Below are 19,398 nucleotides of genomic sequence, written 5' to 3'. Positions count from 1 at the left end.
TGACGGCCGCCGGCTTCTCCTCTCCGCGTGGGGACAGGGCTGAGGGGAGCCGCCTGGGACACAGCCACACGCCAAGAACTCCAGTCTTCTCCAGACAGAAACAGTGGGGGTCGGACGATGAATGTAGTTCCTGATTCCTGCTCACACTCCAGAATCAAATTCTATTGAAAAGGCAAATCAGCAATTCAGCAAAAAACTACAATAAAAATTAAAATGTAAATATAATAGTAATAAAATAGAGCATAATGAAACTGTGAAACTTCCTGAAGCCTTGTCAGTGGTAAAAAGTATTTAACGCTCCTGTTAATGACGGATGTCCTGTTTCCTAACCTGCCGAGAGGGATCCAGGAGGCTTCTGTGTGCAGCGGGCCCGGCGGGCACCTCAGCCGGAGCGGCAATCGCTGGGACGCACGGAGGCGGGGGTGGCGCAGTCGAGTCTGCCGATTCCAAGTGGTTTGTTTTTTCTTGGCAGGGGAGCTGCCCAGGAAGACACCTTTTCCTGCGTAACTCGGTCTGAACCAAGGGTTATAGTTTCCCTCCTTCCCTCCCTTCTGTGTGACCCCTTGGGCAAAAAAATAAAAATGTCTAAAAAATAAAGAACCCCTACCCTGTTCCGGGTTTTTCCTCCCTTTAGTTCTACCCATGCCCGGCCCCAGTGTCCTTCTTAGAGATGGAGAAATAATAAGGAAACATCTTTCTTTGCCACATTAAATAAGAGAAACTGATACACATTTTTTTCTTTCTTTTTAAAGACGACATTAAGAACGCTGACGTGCGTGTAGGTGAGACGGTAGAAGTAGAAGCGTTTATCCAGTCCCTTCTCAGGGGCCTCTCCGCCCGGTGGTCGTCACCATCTGGCCGGCCAACCCCCCTAACTGTCAGCCTCAGCCCAGCCGGCCCCTCAGAGCCGGTGTCCCTGTCCCTGCTGCGGCCTGCGCACAAGGAGGCACAGCCGCAAGGCCCCCACTCTGTAACGAGCCGCTCCTGCCCAGAGTCTAGGGCCCTGCTTTTTTTTTCTTTCTTTCTTTTCTTTATTTTTCTTTAAAATCTTTTTTGTTATTAACAAATTCATATTTGGTGTGGCTTAACTGTAATTTCAGAGGGTCATCAGATTGTGAGACTGCTTCCTCGAAACATTTTTGTGCTATTGTTTTAAAAATAATAATTAAAAACCAGTTGGCGTTAATAAAAATGTCAATGTGAAATTATGTCCCGGTTTCTTTTATTCTCTTTGATAAGACATTCAAAACATTTCTATCAGTACGGGTATAAGTTACTACTGTATGATTTTCTGAGTTTAAAAAAACGTCATTGATGAATTCTTAACGAGTGGAGTTTAAACATTAAAGAGAGCCGTGGATCCTTCTAAATGAGCTCTGAGGCGCAGACCCTGGAGCCTCCTGGTGCCCGCCGTGCACGGTTCTCTCCAGCTCCTCACCTGGTTTGTCTCCGTCACCCTGACGCTTGGGTCCGGGGCCTCAATCCAGTGATGGCGAAACTTCTCATGCTTTCAGTGATAAGCGTGCTATAGGTTCACTGCCTCTGCCTTAAGCCACTGCGTTCTTTTCTCCTTGTTTTTTGGTACTGGGATTGAACTCGGGATCTTGTGCTTACAAGGCAGGCGAGGTACCATCTGTGTTGGATTTTCCCCCTGGTACTGGGGATGGAACCAGGCCTTTTGCACTGAAATACACCCCCAGCCCTTTTGTAGTTTGAGATTTTTTTTTTTGTAGTTTGAGATTTTTTTTTTTTTTTTTTTTGGTACCAGGGATCAAACTCAGGTCCTTGCACGTCCAAGGCAGGCAGCGGAACCACTGAGCCAAATCCCTGATCCAAGAGACAGAGTTGTGCCGAGTCCCTGCTATGGTTTGTATCTAGATGTCCCCAAAGCATCCTGTGTGCTTGGGGGGGCACTAAAAAGTGAGTGGCCCAGCACTTGGGAGGCTGAGGCCAGAGGATCGCATCAAGTTCAAGGCCAGTCTGAACTGCATAGCAAGACCCTGCCCTAAAAAAACAACCAAAAAAAGGCGATCCTGTGACAAGGGGGAACCACTGGCTGCTAGGGGCCAGGTTGGAAGGTGCGAAGGGGCCATGGGACGGAGGTTTCCCTCCCTCCCGCCTCCTTCCTGGACTCTGCCTTCCCACACCCGCTTCCACCAAGCCATTTCTGCCCTGGAGCCACCAGCTGTGGACTGAACCCTTTACCTACTGTGAGGTAGAAGAAGCCTCCTTTAAATGGTGTGTGTTGGTATCGTGTCAGGAGAAAGACAGGGCAGCCGCTGCATTTCCCAGGCTGGGCTCAGACTTGCGATCCTCCTGCTACAGCCTCCCAGAGTGCTGGAATTACAGGCATTTGTACTCCGCCTGGCCCTATGTCAAATTTTTAAAATTATCTTCCAAATAGCTTGCTGTCATAAATAATATACCCATCCTACAGATGAGAAAGCAGGCTCAGAAAAGTTAGGTGAACTCATTTTACAGCACGTAACTTCCAGAAGCGTTTGTCAGCCCAGGCCTCCCAGCCTCCAGAACCTGTATCCTGGAAAACCACCACCAAGTCCTCCCCTAGAGAGAGGGTGGGGAAGAGCTTCAAATATTGGTGCTTTTAGGGCGGGGGATTTAGCTCTGGTTCTGCCTCCTGCCTCCCAAATGCAAGGTCCTATGTTTGATCCCTGGTACCAACTTTCTCCCTAACACTTTTTGGTTAAAAAATTTTAGTAGAAGCTGGGCGTGGTGGTGCACACCTGGAATCCCAGCACATGGGAGGCTGAGGCAGGAGGATCGCTGTGAGTTTGAGAACAGCCTGGGCTACATAATGAGACCCTGTCTCAAAAAACAAAACAACAGGGCTGGGGATTTAGCTCAGCGGTTCGGTGGCCTGCCTTGCAAGCGCAAGTACCTGAGTTCAATCCCCAGTACCAAAAAAACAAAACAACAACAACAAAAATTTCAGTGGAAACCGGAGTATTCAGAAGGTAGACATGTGTTACTGCTTCTTGGGGCTGTTCTCTGTGCCTTCTGGGGAGTGAATCTGAACTTTCAAGAGATGAGCTTCAGAAGCAAAGACCCTTTGATGTTTGAAAAATACACGCATGTCTCCACTTCATGTGCACTTCGGGAACTGAAAGAGGAGCTCTTCACATTTGAATTCTTTGAGTTCTGTAAACCCAAAGTTTCTAGCGTGTCAGAAATATTTCATGGATGGTGCCGCCCCCTGCCTCACAAGCGCAAGGACCAAGTTTGATCCCTGGTACAAAAAAAAAAAGAAACAAAACAATTCATCAGGGTAGAAATATTTCATGGAGAGCTGCATTTGGCGGCTCTACTCATGTCATCCCAGCGCTCAGGAGGCTGAGGCAGGAGGATCGCCATCAGTTTCAGGCCAGTCTGTGTCTCTAAAGAAAAATTTTTAAATGATGCAGATGGATTTTAGGGCAACTAATTTTATTTTTTAAGCTTTTGGTAATGTTTATGACACTGTGTTTATACTCAGCATCAGTTTTCACTAATAAATTGGCTGATGAGGATCGAATCTTTTTTTTTTTTTTCGGTATAGGGGCTCAAACTCAGGACCTTGCGCTTGTGAGGCAAGCGGTGGAACCATTGAGCTAAATCCCTGGCCGGAGAACCAATGTTTCTTGGGCAGAGCTGGGGTCAAACTCCCGTGCTCTGCCTGGTTACACCACACACACTGGAGTTTGGCAGGTGGTGTCAGAGGGTTCCCTTTCTTTACAATACTAAGTACCCATCCAAGGGGGACCGGCAGGCGGAGCAGGAGACCCGAGGTCAGCAGAACGGAGGCCCAGCGGCCACATGGGTCTGCCAGGGAGGGCGACACTGGGCGCCCACCCAGAACAAGGTTGACTGTCCAGATCTGCCTTCTCTGGAGGATGACAGCCGCTGGTGCAGGAGGAAATAGACACTGCCAGGGCAGGCTGGCAGGGGATGCTGCCCTCCAGCCTTAAACAGTTTTAACCACTCATCAGTTGGACAGATCGTGTGGGTGTTGACTGCACTAAGCTCATTTAGGGAACCAGGCACCGTGGCACAAACCCCTAGACCAGCGCCCAAGAGGCTGAGGCAGGAGGGTGGCACATTCAGCCCCCAGCTGGGCTACGTAGTTCAAGGTCAGCCCTAAACTGACCTAACCATAACCATAGTGAAGTCCTCAAAACAAAAACATTGCTTAAAAAAGAAAACCTTGGTAGGCCAGGCATGGCAGGGCACACCTGTAATCCCAGCGCTCGAGAGGCAGAGGCAGGAGGATTACTTCAAATTCGAGGCCAGCCTGGGCTACACAAATTTTTTAGGGCACTGATTACCTCGCAGTGTTTGTACTAATCTACATACTTGGTTCCTTCTCAGATTACACTTCTAAAAAAGTTAAGGAAAAGCAGAAAAGTCAGTAGACTAAATGGCTCATAGATTAATGGGAAAGGTGTCAAGACAGGAATACAGAATTCAAAATGATAGAAGGTAGAGGAAGAAAGACGACTTTTTTGTTTGTCTTTTGAGACAGGATTTCACTAGCCCAGGCAGGCTTCAAACTTGCAGAGATCCTCCTGCCTCAGCCTCCTGAGCGCTGGGACAACTGGTGTACCATCACCCCGGCATATGGTGTCTCTGTTGAGTGGACAAGCACAACAGTACACGACTCCCTAATGTTGGTACAAGAGCCAAGCTCTCCTGGCTACCAAGGCAAGGCTGCCCCATGCCCCTGCGGAGGTGCTATCTATGCCTGTGTGTGCCACGCAGTAGCTACTAGCAGTGTGCAGGTATTTGAACTAAGGTTGTTCAGTTGCACTAACCAAGTACATGTATATGGCGTACGCTGCTGTACCACCTGGCCAGCGCAGTGGAGACCTACCCATCACCTGGGAATCTACAGGTATCTACAGGTGGATTTCCGTGTGTGGAGGAAAACTGTTATACGTGTTTGTGTTTTGCTTTTGTGGTACTGGAGATTGAGCCTAGGGCCTTTCCACTGAGCTACATCTCCAGCTCTTTTTAATTTTGAGACAGTCTTGCTGAACTACCTATGCTGCTCTCAAAACCACAGCGATCTTCCTGCCTCAGCCTCCCCAGGTGTGTGCCATCACGCCTGGCTAAATGCAGTTTTCCTTGTCAGCCGCACTGTAACAATGCACCGTTTGTATAAGGTCACATCACTAACCCTTATTCATTCACAACTTTTTGAGGGGGCAGAGCTGCTGCCTGGAAGCGGCCTCAGCAGAGGCGGGTGCCACTGTGTGGGGGCCGAGAGAAGGGTGGTGAATTGCGCCATAGAACACCCCGTGCTGACCCCACCTCTGCCTGGCGCCCCCCATTAGGCCACCCTGGGTCCCCACGGAAGCCTCCTCCACGGAAGCCCCTCAGGTCCCCAGGTCCCCCACAGCCCCTCCTGTGGGTACCCTGCACCTCAGTCCACACCTGGCCACCAGTCCCCCATGTCCCACTGCCCTCTCATCTCATTTTCCTTCCTCCTCTTACACCCTGGCCTGGCTGCAAACCCTCTGCAGTCCTCCTGCCTCAGCCTCCCAAGTGCTGGGATTGCGCCACCACACCTGGCTTTCCCCAGTATCTTCTCCATTCCTTGGCTCAGTCAGAGTAACAATAACCCCTCTCAGCCACCCCCCCATCAAACTCAGGACCTTGCACTTGCCAGGCAGGTGGGGCACTACTGATCTCAACCCCTGGCCCTTTCTTTTTGTTTGAGTCAGAGTCTCACTAAATTGCGCAGGCTGGACTGGATCTTGCGATCCTCCCGCCTCAGCCTCCTGAATAGCTGGGATCACCGAGGCCCTGCCGTGTGAAGCTCTGTACTGGGCTCCGACCTGCTGTCCCCAATGCCACGCTAGCCCAAGCCTGCAGGGGACGAAGCCTCAGTGGCAAGCGTGTGCCTGCTCCTCCTTTGGCTCCCTGAGGCAAACCAGCCGCAGCCGCAGCCCCAGCAAATCCGGTGTCCGATGATTCCTTCCCAGGAAAAGGCTGCTGAGCGCCACGGGAAGGAGGGGTGCTAGCCTGCCTGACTGCGCGTGTGTGACGTCCAGTGACTCCCAATGGCTGCCTCTTGCTCCTGACAGAACCGTGGATGTTACCTTCGCTGCCTTTCAAACAGCGTAATTTGTTTCAGTTGAACTGTGTGAAACTGCCCAACCCATGCTGTCTTAGCGAACTTCTGCGCCAGTGAAATTCCGCTTGTGCCCCCTTCTCCCTGAGCCCTCCAGAATGGAAGAGCCTTTAAAAGGACCCTGCAAAGTGCCTTTCCTTTGTCGAGGACTTTTCTGGCCTGAGCCATTCTCGGTGGCCCACCGGCTGTCAGAATAAAGGACTCAGTTCAATTCAGAGTGTGGCGCATCCCTCAGGCCTGGCCCTGTAACAGAGGGTCCCACAGGTGCACTGAGCCCTGGGAGGGCCTGACACGGGGGTAGCTTTAAGTGTCCCTGTCGTCCCAGCACTCAGGAGGCTGAGGCAGGAGGACTGCGAGTTCAAGGTCAGCTGGGGCTACATAGTGAGATCCTGTCTCAAGGAAAACAAAAAAGGAAAATAAAAAGTGCTGGACGTTGAGGAGACCTGGATGACAGACACTGTGCTCACTTCTGTGACCCTGGTGCGGGGAGCTCTGGAACTCAGGTCCTTCCTGCAAAGCAGCAAGGGGAAGAGCCCAGGTCCGAACAGCACCCTCAGTGCAGGCAGCGAGACCGTGTGCGAAACGGACCAAAACGCTCTACCAGGACCTTCAACTGCAGGTTCTGCAGTGACTCAGTAAATCTTAGATTTAAAAAAGCAAAAGAAATGAAGAAAGAAAGCCAAACTCTGTGCCCCAACCTTACAGATGAAAGAGCGAAAGCCCGTCTTTGGTTATTTGTGGTCCAATGGGGAAAAAGAACACAAAACCAGTGAAAATGTCCAGGGTAATGTGTTAAGGGTCAGCCTGGATTCAAATCTCTTGAAGCTAGAGAGGTGTGGGGGCACACACCTGCAATCCTGGCGCTTTGAGGCAGAAGGATTGTTTCCAGTTCAAGGTTAGCCTGGATAGACAGACTCTGTCTCAAAAAAAAAAAAAAAAAAAAAAATCCGAGAGGGGAGGCACGCCTGTAATCTCAGCACTGGGAGGCTGAGGCAGGAGGATCACTTCACTGTGAGTTCGAGACTAGCCTGGGCTACATAGAGTTCCAGGTCAGTCTCAACTACACAGTGAAACCCTGTCTCAAAAACCAAAAAAAAAAAAGAGAGAAAAATCGGGCTGGGGATTTGGCTCAGTGGTTCCGCCATCTGCTTCGCAAGTGCAAGGGCCTGAGCTTGATCCCTGGTACCAAAAAAAAAAAAAAAAAAAAAAAAGTACACAACTAAACTATGGGATGAAAGTTGGGTATAAACTATGATATATTATTTAGGATAAGTGAAAAGCTCTCAAATTACTAGAACAAAAGTTTAGGGGCCAGGGATTTAAATCAGTGGTTCTGCCACCTGCCTTGCAAGCACAAGGTCCACAGTTCAATCCCAAGTACCAAAAGAAAAACAAGTTTAATACTCCAATCTTTTTCAGGTATTTAGTTCTCTTAAAAAAGTATGTGCATGTGTGTGTATTTGGTTTGGACCACAGTTGTTTTGCTTAGATCAATTTTTTAAACGTATTTATCTTTTGCAGTACTGAGGATCACAACTAGGGGCGCTCCACCACTGAGCTACACCCCCAGCTCTCCCAAGTACAGCAATTGTATGTATGTACTTAGCATACTGGTGATTGAACCCAGGGCCTTCACACTGAGCTACATTCCCAATCCTTTAAAAACTATTTGACACAGGATCTTGCTAAGTTGCTACTTTTCCTAGACTAAGCTTGAACATGCAGTGCTGCCGCCTCAACCCCCAGAGCACTGGCCAGGGTTTATAGATAGGTGTGTGCTAACTCACTTTATTTAATTAATTAATTATTAATTTATTTACTTTTGGTACCAGGGATTGAACTTGGGCTCTTGCGCTTGTGAGGCAGGCACTGGAACCACTGAGCTAAATCCCTGGCCCCTAACTTACTGGAAAAAAAAAAAAAAAAAAAAAGGGTCTGAGGGCCAGGGATTTAGCTCAGTGGTGCCTCTGCCTGCCTTGCAACCACAAGGCCTGAGTTCGAACCCTGGTACAAAAAAAAAAAGGTCCGGCTATATTGACTAGGGTAGACTTAAACTTGGGGGTTCAAGTGATCCTCCTGCCTCAGCCTCCCTATTAACTGCTACTACTACAGGCATGCACAATCACTCACCATGAATGGGTTACATTGATAATTTAATTCAATATTTAATGAATTTATTTAATGTATTGACTTACTAACTGGATTTCATTCACACAATTCCTATTTAACCAACAGCAAGCCAGGATAACTGAGGCCACCAGGCATCTGGAAAGCAGTCATTGGAGATACAGGGAGATGGACCATACGTGCTGGGGTTGGTGGAAACCAGCTTATTCTGTCTGCAGTTATGTCTCTGTACCTGTTATTCACAGCTGAGCAGTTTAGTCTGCTATGGTTATGTTTTGTTTCTTTTTCAGGGTTGTTTTTTTTTTCCCCCTAGCACTGGAGATCGAACCCAGGTCCACACTGAGCGGTGACCCAGCCCTCAGTCAGTTTCTTCACTTCTCATCCATGTTGAATGGAGCGCACAGCACACCTCTTGGTTTCTTGCTTTATTTTCTTGTTTTGATGTAGCAGCTGCTCCAGTCAGGGTCTGCGAAGGGCCACGGGGTAGGAAGGGTGAGCCTTGGGATGAAGATGCACAGAGCGAGTTTGCAATGTGGCCTCATCAACAATCCGGCAGCCCCTCTCCACTGACGTCCAGCCTGGGCATGACAGGCACCAGGCCGTTCGGAAGGCTGGGCCTTGGGGTGAAACTCACTTTCTCTCTGCAGGGGTGTGCAGCCTCCACTCAGGAGACTGGGCCAGTGGGAGTCTGGGATCGATAGGAGGTGTACGATACAGGGTGATATATGGACCTGCAAATAATAGAAAGGGGAATCTTCTCACTCCCAATCTGCTAGATGTCCGATATGCCAAGTTCCTGCTCTCTAAAACTGAAGAATGAGTTCTAGGAACCATGGAGGTTAGGAGTAGGAGGTATTAATCCTACCACTTGGGAGGCCGAGGCAAGAGGACCACCTAGGCTGCACAGTGAGTTCAAAACCAGCCCGAACTACAGAGCAAGTCTGTCTCTCCCGAGCAGTAGGAAGTATTTATTGAGAGAAAGATAACTTCTAAGACAGAAGGGGGCCGGAAAGTGGGTTGCCCTAGAGCCCCCCTTCTCAAGGGAGTTTTATAGACCAAGACAAGGTGTGGGGCACAAAACCATGGCCAACCAATATGATTCTGAGAGGAGTCACCGGGTAATACTGATTAAACGGGGACCCCATGGGGAAGCGAGTCACACAGCAAGCGTGTGTGGAACACAGGACTTTCTGGGAAGAAATGGGCCAGGGAGGTTTGGGTCCCCGAGCAAGGTGACGGATACCTATTTAGAAAATCGACCTCTAGGGGAGTTTGTTGATTGAGTCGCCGCACCTTCAGGGAATGTGCCTCGGCCAGTTACCATTCTTACCTCCTGCGCTGACGTCAAGGGCCCAGCCCTGTCAGCCTATAATATCTCTAATTCAGCTGCCTACAGTAGGGTGATTTCTTGAATCATTCCTCTAGGACTACTGCCCTTTAACTTTCCTTTGTTCTCTCTGTAACTATTCTTTTTTTGGGGGGTGTACCAAGTATCGGATTCAGGACCTTGTGCTTGTGAGGCAGGTGGCAGAACCACTGAGCTATATCCCTGGCCCAGTAACTGGGCACTACTTTTTTTTTTTTTTTTGAGACAGGGTCTCACTATGCTGTTCAGGCTGGCCCTGAAACTCACTGTGTAGCCCAGGCTGGTCTCCAACTCAGCAATCCTCCTGCCTCAGCCTCGAGAATTGCTGGGATTACAGGTGTGTGCTACCACACTCAGCAAACTGGACCACTACTACCTTTTAAAAATCCTTTCAAGCCTATTTTCCAATTTGAAAGGAGGTTAAAGGATATTTCCTTAATTTTTCCAACTTTTTGGCTAAAGATAATAGGGTACTTTTAAGATATTTTAGCCAGGTGTGATGGCACAAACCTGTAATTCTGGCACTCTGGGAGGCTGAGGCAGGAGGATCCCAGGTTCAAGCCCAGCCTGGGCAATTTAGCGAAACCGCCATCTCAAAAGTCTGTTGTATTACCTTGTTATGATTAGGTCTAAAATAATCCTCAAGTCTCGTGTGTTTGAAAGGTGCTTAGGTCATGGGGAGGCTGAACGTGGCCCGGGGATGAGGCACTCAAGGTCAGAGCAGGTGGGGGCTGGGGCAAGCCCTGGGAAAGTGTCTTGTGACTGGATTCTCCCTTCTCTACTTCCTGGCTGCCAGGCCACGAGCACCTCTGCTCCACCCTGCCCTTCTGCCACAGTTTCTGCCTTGGAGCTGGCAAACTATGGACTGAAATTGTGAGCTAAAATAGATTTCGCCTCCTTTAAACTGTGGTAGTCAAGTCCTGGGATGGTGAGGTGGTGGTGACGGATAAGGACACTGTCTACAGGTGCGTGGCTGGTGTGGCTCTAGCTGACCGTGTGGTTCTGAAGCCTTTGGAGTACAGGTGTGGGACGAGTTTGGAAAGGTCTGGAGATGCCACGGCTGTACACTGAGGCGGATAAGAGATTCTGGTCAAGTCTCAGAAGACCACGATGCAGACAGGAATGCAGGCGGTGAAGGTCAGGCTCAGGAGGTTTCAGATGGGAATGATGACTGTACTGGAAACACGCAAGAAGCCCTGTGTGTTACAGCCTGTCAAGGAACGTACCCACATTGCCCCCATGTCCTAAGACTTTGTGAGAGGCTCAATGTAGTTTTTTGTTTTTAGATAGGGTATCACTGTGCAGTGCAGAGTGGCCTCAAGTTCACGATGCAGCCCAGGCTGGCCTCAAACTTGCAGCGATCCTCCTGCCTCAGCCTTCCAAGGGCTGAGATTATAGGTGTGCGCCACAACACTGGGATGGGAGGCTGAATTAAAGATGGCCGACTTAAACTAGTGGAGAGAATTTCCAGGCAGCCCAACGTTCAGGCTGTGGCATAGGTACTGCCACATGTATAGTGGGAAGTGGGAGCAAAAAGCCAAGTTGATCAGGAGGCTGAGGCAGGAATGGCCATGAGTTAGCCTGGGTTAGAGTGAGTTTGCGGCCAGCCTAAACCACACAGCAAAACCCTGGCTCAACAAAACAAGAGCCAAATTGAAGGTAGCAGATGAAAATTTGCAGCTTAGTAAGAAGGGATTTGCCTGGGAAGTTGAGGCCATGGAGAGTGACTGCTAAAAGCATTAGAGTTTAAAAGAGGCCTAGCCAGTGTGGTGGTGCCTGACTGTAATCCCAGCACTCGGGAGGCTGAGGCAGGAGGATCACTGTGAGTTTAAGACCAGCCTGAGCTACACAGTGAGTTCCAGGTCAGTCTTATTACATAGTGAGTCCCTGTCTCAAAAAAACAAGAAAAAAAAAAAAAAAGGCCAAGTGTTTTGCATTGGGTTAATAGGAAAGGTAGCTCGAAGGCATCTCAGGAATCAGGAGACCCCACCCATCAGGAGCTCAGAGGCAGAAAAAATGTAAGCTTTGAGAGGAGAGCACCAGGGAGACCAGCTATTGCAGGACCACCCAGAAAGTGCCCTGGAGTTCAGCCATCCAGGCAAGTAAAAGCTGCTGCAGCCACGGCCCGAGGGGACCCCACTGCTGCTTTCTCTGGCAGCACCATCCATGTGGCTCTGGTTGTCAGGCATGCAGGGTGCAAGAGTTGTGGGGCTGTGGAGGCTTCCGCCAGAGGCCAGGGGTGAGAGACAGCAACGCATGAAGCTGTGAGTGAAGCCACAGTGCAGTGAAGACCCAGAAGTTAAGACGCCAGGCCTGTGGGACACGTGCTGAGGAAAACCGCAGGCAGCTGGCAGAGGCATCCCAGGGGAGGAGCCAGGAGGGGCGCAAGCTGCGGTGCATAGCGTGAGGCTGTCAAGTCCTCTGAAGCTCATTTTTTTCTTTCTTTGGTGCCAGAGTTTGAACTCAGGACCTTGCACTTGTGAAGCAGGTGTGGTGCCACTGAGCTAAATCCCCAACCCCTTGAATTCATACTTCACAACTTGTTCCTGGGGCTGGATAGAAGACTACAAGATGTAATGTTTGCCCACTGTCAGGCTTTTTTTTTTTTTTTTTTTTTTTTTTTTTTTTTTTTTAATTTTTTTTTTTTTTTTAAGGGTCTTGCTATGCAGTTCAGACTGATCTTGAATCGTATAGCTGAGATTGGCCTCGAACTCACAGCAATCCTCCTGCCTCAGCCTCCCAACAACTGGGATTACAGGCACACTCTACAACACCTGGCCAGGGGCGATGGGGTTTAGCTCAGTGGTTCCACTGCCTGCTTCAAAAGTGCAAGGACCTGAGTTCGATCCCTGGTACCAAAAAAACAAACCAACCACCACCACCTGGCCTGGATTTTTTTTTTTAAGAGTAGGAAAATTTGTTTTATATTTTGAGACAGGGTCTCAGTATGTAGTCGAGACTGACCTGGAACTCACTATGTAGCCCAGGCTGGTCTTGAACTCATAGCAATCCTCCTGCCTCAGCCTCCCGAGTGCTGAGATTACAGGAGTGTGTCACCATGCTCAGCAAGAGTAGGAAAAATTTAGGGAAGGAAAGGTTCTAAGAGAGACAGAAGGGGGACCAGAAAGTAGACTGCCCGCCCACCCCACTTCTCAAATTCTCAAATGTGTTTATTTTGCTTGTTTTTGGTTTTTTGAGACAGGGTCTCACTGTGTAGTTGAGTCTGACCTGGGACTCACTATGTAGCCCAGGCTGATCTCGAACTCACAACGATCCTCCTGCCTCAGCCTCCCATCTCAAAGTTGTTTTATACAGCAAACCCATGTGGTGAGGCAGGTACAAAGTGGGACAAAACTGTAAGACCCAATAGAAAATTACAAGGTGGGCATGAGGTGGGGCAAAACCATGACCAACCAATAAGATTACAAGTACAGTCACCCAGGTAATATTGATCAAATGGGGCTCAAATGGGGGAACAAGTCACATAGCAAGCATACAAGGGTGGGGCAGGGATATTTCCTGGAAAGGCTGGGCTAAAAATCTTGGTTCCCTATCCAGGTGATTGAAACCTATTTAGAATGTCTGTTTTTTCAGACAGGGTCTCACTATGTAGTTGAGACTGGACCTCACAGCAGTTCTCCTGCCTCAGCCTCCCAAGTGCTGGGATTACAGGCATGCGCCACCACACCCAGTTAAATGTCAATCCTGGTATTTATCCTGCTATGGGGCAAAGGGCAAAGACAGGTCTGGCTACTTCCACCTTTAGAGGGTCATCGTTATGATCAGCAGGTAGAGTTATTCTATAGAGGGACTATCTTAGGCCTTTGGTAGGTGCCTGGCATTGTCATCTTGGTAGCTGAATAGCTTTTTAAGTCTGGAGGAGACAAAGGCAAAGAAACAGTTATGAATGCATGGGCCAAGCTGGGTGTGGTGGCTCACACCTGTAATCCCAGCACTGGGGAGGCTGAGGCAGGAGGATCGTTGTGAGTTCAATATCAGCCTGGGCTACACAGTGAGTTCCAGGTTAGTCTCAAGCAAAACAAACAAACAAAATGTAGGATCCTGCAGGAAAGGTTCCTTGTCTCCTGGATCTTGTAGACCTTGAGGGGCCAGGGCCAAAATACTGGCTGTCCTCATAGCCCAGTTATCTTTCTAGTTTTGGTCTCCAAACATTCTGGAAGCTTTGTCTCCATCCAGTAACCTCAGTGGAAGAGCTCCAAAATGACACAGAGGGAACAGATGTAACTCCCAAACCTGCTAGGTAACCGGAAGAAGGAATTCTAGGACCAACGGAAGCTAAGAGTAGGAAAAATTTATTGAGGGAAAGCAAGCTTCTAAGAGAAACAGAAGGGGGACAGGAAAGTGGGTTGCCCGTCTCCCTTTTTGATCAGAAATATCTGTTCCGTGTCAACATTCAATGTTGGAAGTATTTAACTGTCTGACTTTTATAGAAGCTCACAGCTGTGTGCCTTGAACCTCTGAAGACATTAAATTTTTCAGCAGTGCTCGGAACTATTAAGACTTTGGCGACTCTTCGAGATGGACTCAATGTACTTTCCCGGATGAGACTGACAGGAACCTTTGGGGGCTGGGGACACGATGTTGTGCTTTAGGACTGAACCCCCTCCCCGTATTAGGAAAGTGACTGGAAGACGCAGGGACCAAGCACTGCTGGGAGGGAAAGGGCAGAGGACGGTCGCAGGGTGTCACTGGGAAGGGTCTTCTCTTCCTGTCACCGGCGCCTCCCTCGTTTCCGGACACCAGGCCTGGAGCAGCTGTTCTCGCCTGCAGTTTCTGCCTCGGGGCCAGCCAGCCTGGGGCCGAAGCTGCGGACCCAGACAAGCCTGTCCTCCCGCAGGTGACAGGCCTTGGCCATCTCGCGCCACTGATGACAAAGCTGATGATGCATCCCTGGTATATGTAGATTTTTTGGTACCGGGGATCAAACTCAGGTCCTTGTGCTTCTTTTTTATATTGGGGATAGGACACAGGACCTTTCGCGAGCTACACTTTGCAGTAAGCCTTTTGTTTCTTTAACTCGGAGACAAGGTCTTGCTAACTCATCATATTGTCCAGGCTGTGCCTGAGATTTTTTGTTGTTTTTCTGAGACAGGGTCTATGTAGCCCAGGATGGCCTGGAATCATGGGGAGATTCCTGCCTCAGTATCCTGAGTGTTGGATCACAGGTGTACACCACCACGGCCGGCTCCAAAGCTCCTTTACGATTTTTTTTGTTGTTGTTTTTTGAGACAGGGTCTCACTATGTAGTTGAGACTGACCTGGAACTGTGTAGCCCAGGCTGGTCTCAAACTCACAGCAATCCTCCTGCCTCAGCCTCCCGAGTGCTGGGATTACAGGCGTGTGCCACCACACCCTGTTCTTCTGAATTTTGGATTCATTATAGCATCTCCACACCTGAAAGCATTTAACTTGTTTTTTGGCATTGAGGGTAAACCACCTGCAAGTGTTCTACCACTGAGCTACATCTGTGAACCTTCTTAGTTTTTTTGGTACCATGAATCAAACTCAGGGCCTCTCGTTTTCAGGGCAGGTGCTGTGCCGCTGAGCTACATCCCTGGACCAACACTTTTGAGACTCCTTCTCAGGTGCCAGTGCACTGTTTATGTGCAAAATAAGCAATCTGAAGCCCGTATCCCAATCAGCGCTTTCTTTTCTTTTAGCGTGTGCCAACACCCTGTTCTTCTGAATTTTGGATTCATTATAGCATCTCCACACCTGAAAGCATTTAACTTGTTTTTTGGCATTGAGGGTAAACCACCTGCAAGTGTTCTACCACTGAGCTACATCTGTGAACCTTCTTAGTTTTTTTGGTACCATGAATCAAACTCAGGGCCTCTCGTTTTCAGGGCAGGTGCTGTGCCGCTGAGCTACATCCCTGGACCAACACTTTTGAGACTCCTTCTCAGGTGCCAGTGCACTGTTTATGTGCAAAATAAGCAATCTGAAGCCCGTATCCCAATCAGCGCTTTCTTTTCTTTTTCCAGTACTGGGGATTGAGTCCTGAGCTACATCTCTTCCCTTGTTTAGTTTTTATTTTGAGGAAGTCTTGCTACAGTTGCTCAGAGTGGCCTCAAACTTGTTATCCTCCCGATTCAGCCTGAGTAGTTAGAATTGCAGGCACTCACCAGGCCCTTCACATTCAACTTTCTCCTTTATTTTTGTGACACAGGATCTCACTATTGCCCAAGTTGAGTTCAGACTTGTGATACTCCTGCCTCAGCCTCCCAGAGTGCTGGAATTTCAGCTGTACGCCACCACTCCAGGCTTGTACTTAGCAATTTGTATTTTCTACAAGATGAGATGACTGGACAGCATGTCTTGTGTCTGTACTAGACATTTAACCCAGGGCCTCAGCTGTGCTGAGCACACGCTTGACCAGAGCTACATTCACTCCCAGCTTTTTTTTTGTCAGCACTGGGGATGAAAACCAGGGCCTCACACATGCTGGACAGCATTTCCACGGAGTACACCCTCAGCCCCCAGCTGAGGCATTAGTTCTAACGCCTACCTGTAATCACAGCAGTCGTGTAGCTCAGTACAAAAGCCCTGGGTTTGATCCCCAGTACTGCAAAACAAAGTTAGGCCTTCATGACTCTTAAGAAATTTATGTGGATCAACTTTTTATTATTTATTTTTGGTTTTTGGAGACAGGGTCTCACTATGCAGTCCAGCCGGCCTTGAACCATGTAGCCCAGGCTGGCTTTGAAGTTGCAGTGATCCTCCTGCCTCTGAGTGCTGGGATTACAGGCGTGAGCCACCACACTTGGATCGAGAAGAATGCTGTATCTTTGTCTTTGCTGTTTTGTGGTGCTCGGAATCAAACCCAGGCCTTCGGGCACACTAGGAAAGCACTCTGCCACTGAGCCACGTCTCAGACTTGAGTGGAGCAGGTAGAGGAGTTAAATAGAGGACAGCTCAGCAGACTCCGGAGCGGGGCAACAAGTCCAGGGAGAGCCAAGTAAACTGAGGCAGCGATAAAGAGCCAGCCGAGTGGCACTGGCATCAAGCTAAGCCCAGACAGGGAGGGTTGAAATCCAATGGCTTTTCCAGTCCAGTCAAAAACTGTTGCAAGCTGGGTGTGGTGGTGCACATCTATAATCCCAGCACTCTGGAGGCTGAGGCAGGAGAATCGAAAATTCAAACCCGGCCTGGGCAATCTGCGGAGACCATCCCAAGTAAGTAAATAAAAAGGGCTGGCGAGGTAGCTCAGCATGAAGGTCCTGGGCTCTGGGAGTTCAAAGTGCAGTAAATCTTCCTGCTTTTCGTTGCATGTTTTCACTTTCCTCAATTTTTCTGGACGAAGGGCTGAGAGGAAACAGCAGTGCGGTTTGTCCTGTCCTCCTGCAAGTGACTCTCTGGGTTCACGCTTGCCCTATGCCTGCTTGGTGCCCAGGAGGCCAGGACTGGACCCCTCTTTTGCGGATCCCTTGGCTCTGTGAAAGGAGCATGCACCTTCCCAGGGGGGATCGTGTGTAGGCACAGACTTCCTAATGTAGCCAGTGATTTTCCCGGCTCTGACGCAAAGCTTGGGCCGCTTTCAGATGATCACACAGCACTGACGGCAGAGTATGGCCTCTTCTCTTTCAAATCAGAACTGGAGACAGGACCTCACTGTGCGGCCCAGGCCGGCCTCAAACTCCCAGCAATCCTCCTGCTTCAGCCTCCCAGTGCTGGGAGGGCAGGTGTGTGCCACCACGCCCTTTACACTCCTGAGTTAGCTGATTAAAGTCTATCTTCCCTAATAAGACCATGACCAGGAACTACTAGTTTAGCACAAGACACATATTTTTTTTTATTATTTATTCTTTGGTACCGGGGATCAAACTTGGGTCTTTGCATATGCGAGGCAGGTGCCGAAACCACTGAGCTAATCCCCAGCCCACAAGATACACGTTAAATGGGTCCCAGGCGATGCACATATAACACACCCGGCTTTGTTCCCAGCACTCAATATGCATGGACTACTCAGGACCTCTTGGAAGCTCTGAGGAAGGCATAGCTGTCAGCCCACCGCACGTTTTAGGAAGCTAAGTCATGCACACCCAGGACGGGGGAACCAGGGAGCAAGCTCCTCCCCTCCTGGTGTCTGCGCTCACACCCAAGCTCTGGTGTCGCTCACTCGGGAGCTCGGGTCAGGTAGGAAAGCTCTTGATAGTACCCAACCCGTCGTGAGGAACCTGAGGTCAATGGAGAAACCGTAAGGATCTGACGTATGAGTAGAACTTTGCTGCTCCATTTTAATCTTCTTGGCCTCTCACTGAAGCTACTTTTAAAACCTGTTTGCAGCCGGGTATGGTGGCGCACATCTATAATCCTGGCACTCTGGCAGGCTGAGGCAGGAGGACTGCAGTTCAAGTCCGGCCTGTGCAACTTGAAAGAGCCTGCCTTGCTGGGGATTCGGCTCCGTGGTGCCGCCACCTGCCTCTCAAGCACAAGGTACTGAGTCTGAGCTCCAGTCCAAAAATAAATAAAAAGGACGCAGTTCCGGGCTAGTGCTTGCCTAGCACGTGCCAGGCTCTGAGTTTGAACCCCAGTACCTGAGAAAACAAAATCCATTTGCCCCCACCGGCATGCTCCCGAGCCAGCCAAGGGCGAGGAGGTGACCAAGGAAGCTGCGGGACAGCAGGAGCAAGGCGGCGGAGGACACACGGACCAGCAGCAGCGTGGGTGATCCACACAAGAACACAAGGATCTATCTGCACGCACGCCCTCTCCTGGTCTGCTGGTCTCTGACAGTTACATTCGGGGGCAGCAACCTCGCAGTTAACAGCAGAAGGCTTGGATTAGGGACTAAGGCGCACGAAACTGTCAAAGTCATAAGATGGCTGAGGAATGGGGTCCCTCCCGTCTAGCTGCACACTGCGAGGAGGTTCTCTAGCGCGGACACAGCGTGTCTCCCTCGTTTAAGAACCAAAGGTAGAAAGTAGCTGGCTGAGCCCTTGGTAACTCTGGAGTCCCCTGCCCGCTGCGAACTCAGATGTCCCGCCGGGCTTTCCCAGGGCGGCCCGTGCTAGGTGCCTATTTCACAAGCTCAGCTACCCACTCACGGCCCAGACCCGCGGCACCCACTCAACCCAGGCACGATGCCGAAACGCGTTAACAGTTCCGTGAATTCTTTACCTGGAGCCCATGTACCTGCTCCAGGGGAAGTCAAGTAACTGCAGGCAGGATTTTCTTGACAGGCATTAAGAAATGGCTTTTTCTGGGCGTGGTGGCGCCGAATCCCAGCGCTTGGGACGCTGACGCTGCAGAATCGCTGCCAAGTCCGAGGCCAGCCTGGGCTACGTGGTGAGCCCCTGTCTCGAAAGTAAATAAATGATACAAATAAAAAGGCTTTCCTGAGTTCTTCCAGAGCCGAGGCCTGAAAGAGGCCATAAACCACGATCCTTTTTGTCTGTGCACATTTTTCTCTGGTTCAAGATCGTGGCTTATAAGGAAGGTCTGGCGGGGTAGGGATGAAACGGTTCGATCCCGTCAGTACCCGGTAACTAGGGACGGGCTCTAACCCTACTCTACGTAACGAGGGGCTCCCCGAAGGGGAAGTCGGCTGGAGAGCCCAGGGCAGCAGGGCCGGCCAAGGCACGAAAGGCTGTGTGACCTTGGGCAGTTCCATACCCTCTCTGGGCGTCAGTGCCCGCACCGCGCACGGGAAGTCGAACCACGTGGCCTCCAAGGTCCCCCAGCGACCGCCCGGTACCCGGCCGACCGCGCCGTTCAGTCGCTTCCGGTGGGCGCGGCCCCAGGCTTTAACGGT

General features: G+C 50.0%; 1 long non-coding RNA gene across 1 annotated transcript; it reads right to left on the bottom strand.

The window, feature by feature from the left end:
• Positions 1-8,297: 8,297 nt before the first annotated feature.
• LOC104859466 lies at positions 8,298-19,392 on the bottom strand. The gene is made up of 3 exons (XR_779390.3): positions 18,765-19,392; positions 8,892-8,988; positions 8,298-8,755 (listed from the first exon to the last, which is right to left on the bottom strand). It is a non-coding gene; the product is annotated as an uncharacterized LOC104859466 (long non-coding RNA).
• Between the last annotated feature and the right edge of the window lie 6 nt (positions 19,393-19,398).

This window comes from Fukomys damarensis, unplaced genomic scaffold, assembly GCF_012274545.1.
Source record: "Fukomys damarensis isolate Sample0158 unplaced genomic scaffold, DMR_v1.0_HiC HiC_scaffold_13, whole genome shotgun sequence".
NCBI lineage: Eukaryota > Metazoa > Chordata > Mammalia > Rodentia > Bathyergidae > Fukomys > Fukomys damarensis.
Note: the sequence above shows the minus strand (reverse complement) of the source record. Positions and strands in the feature narration are given on the sequence as shown.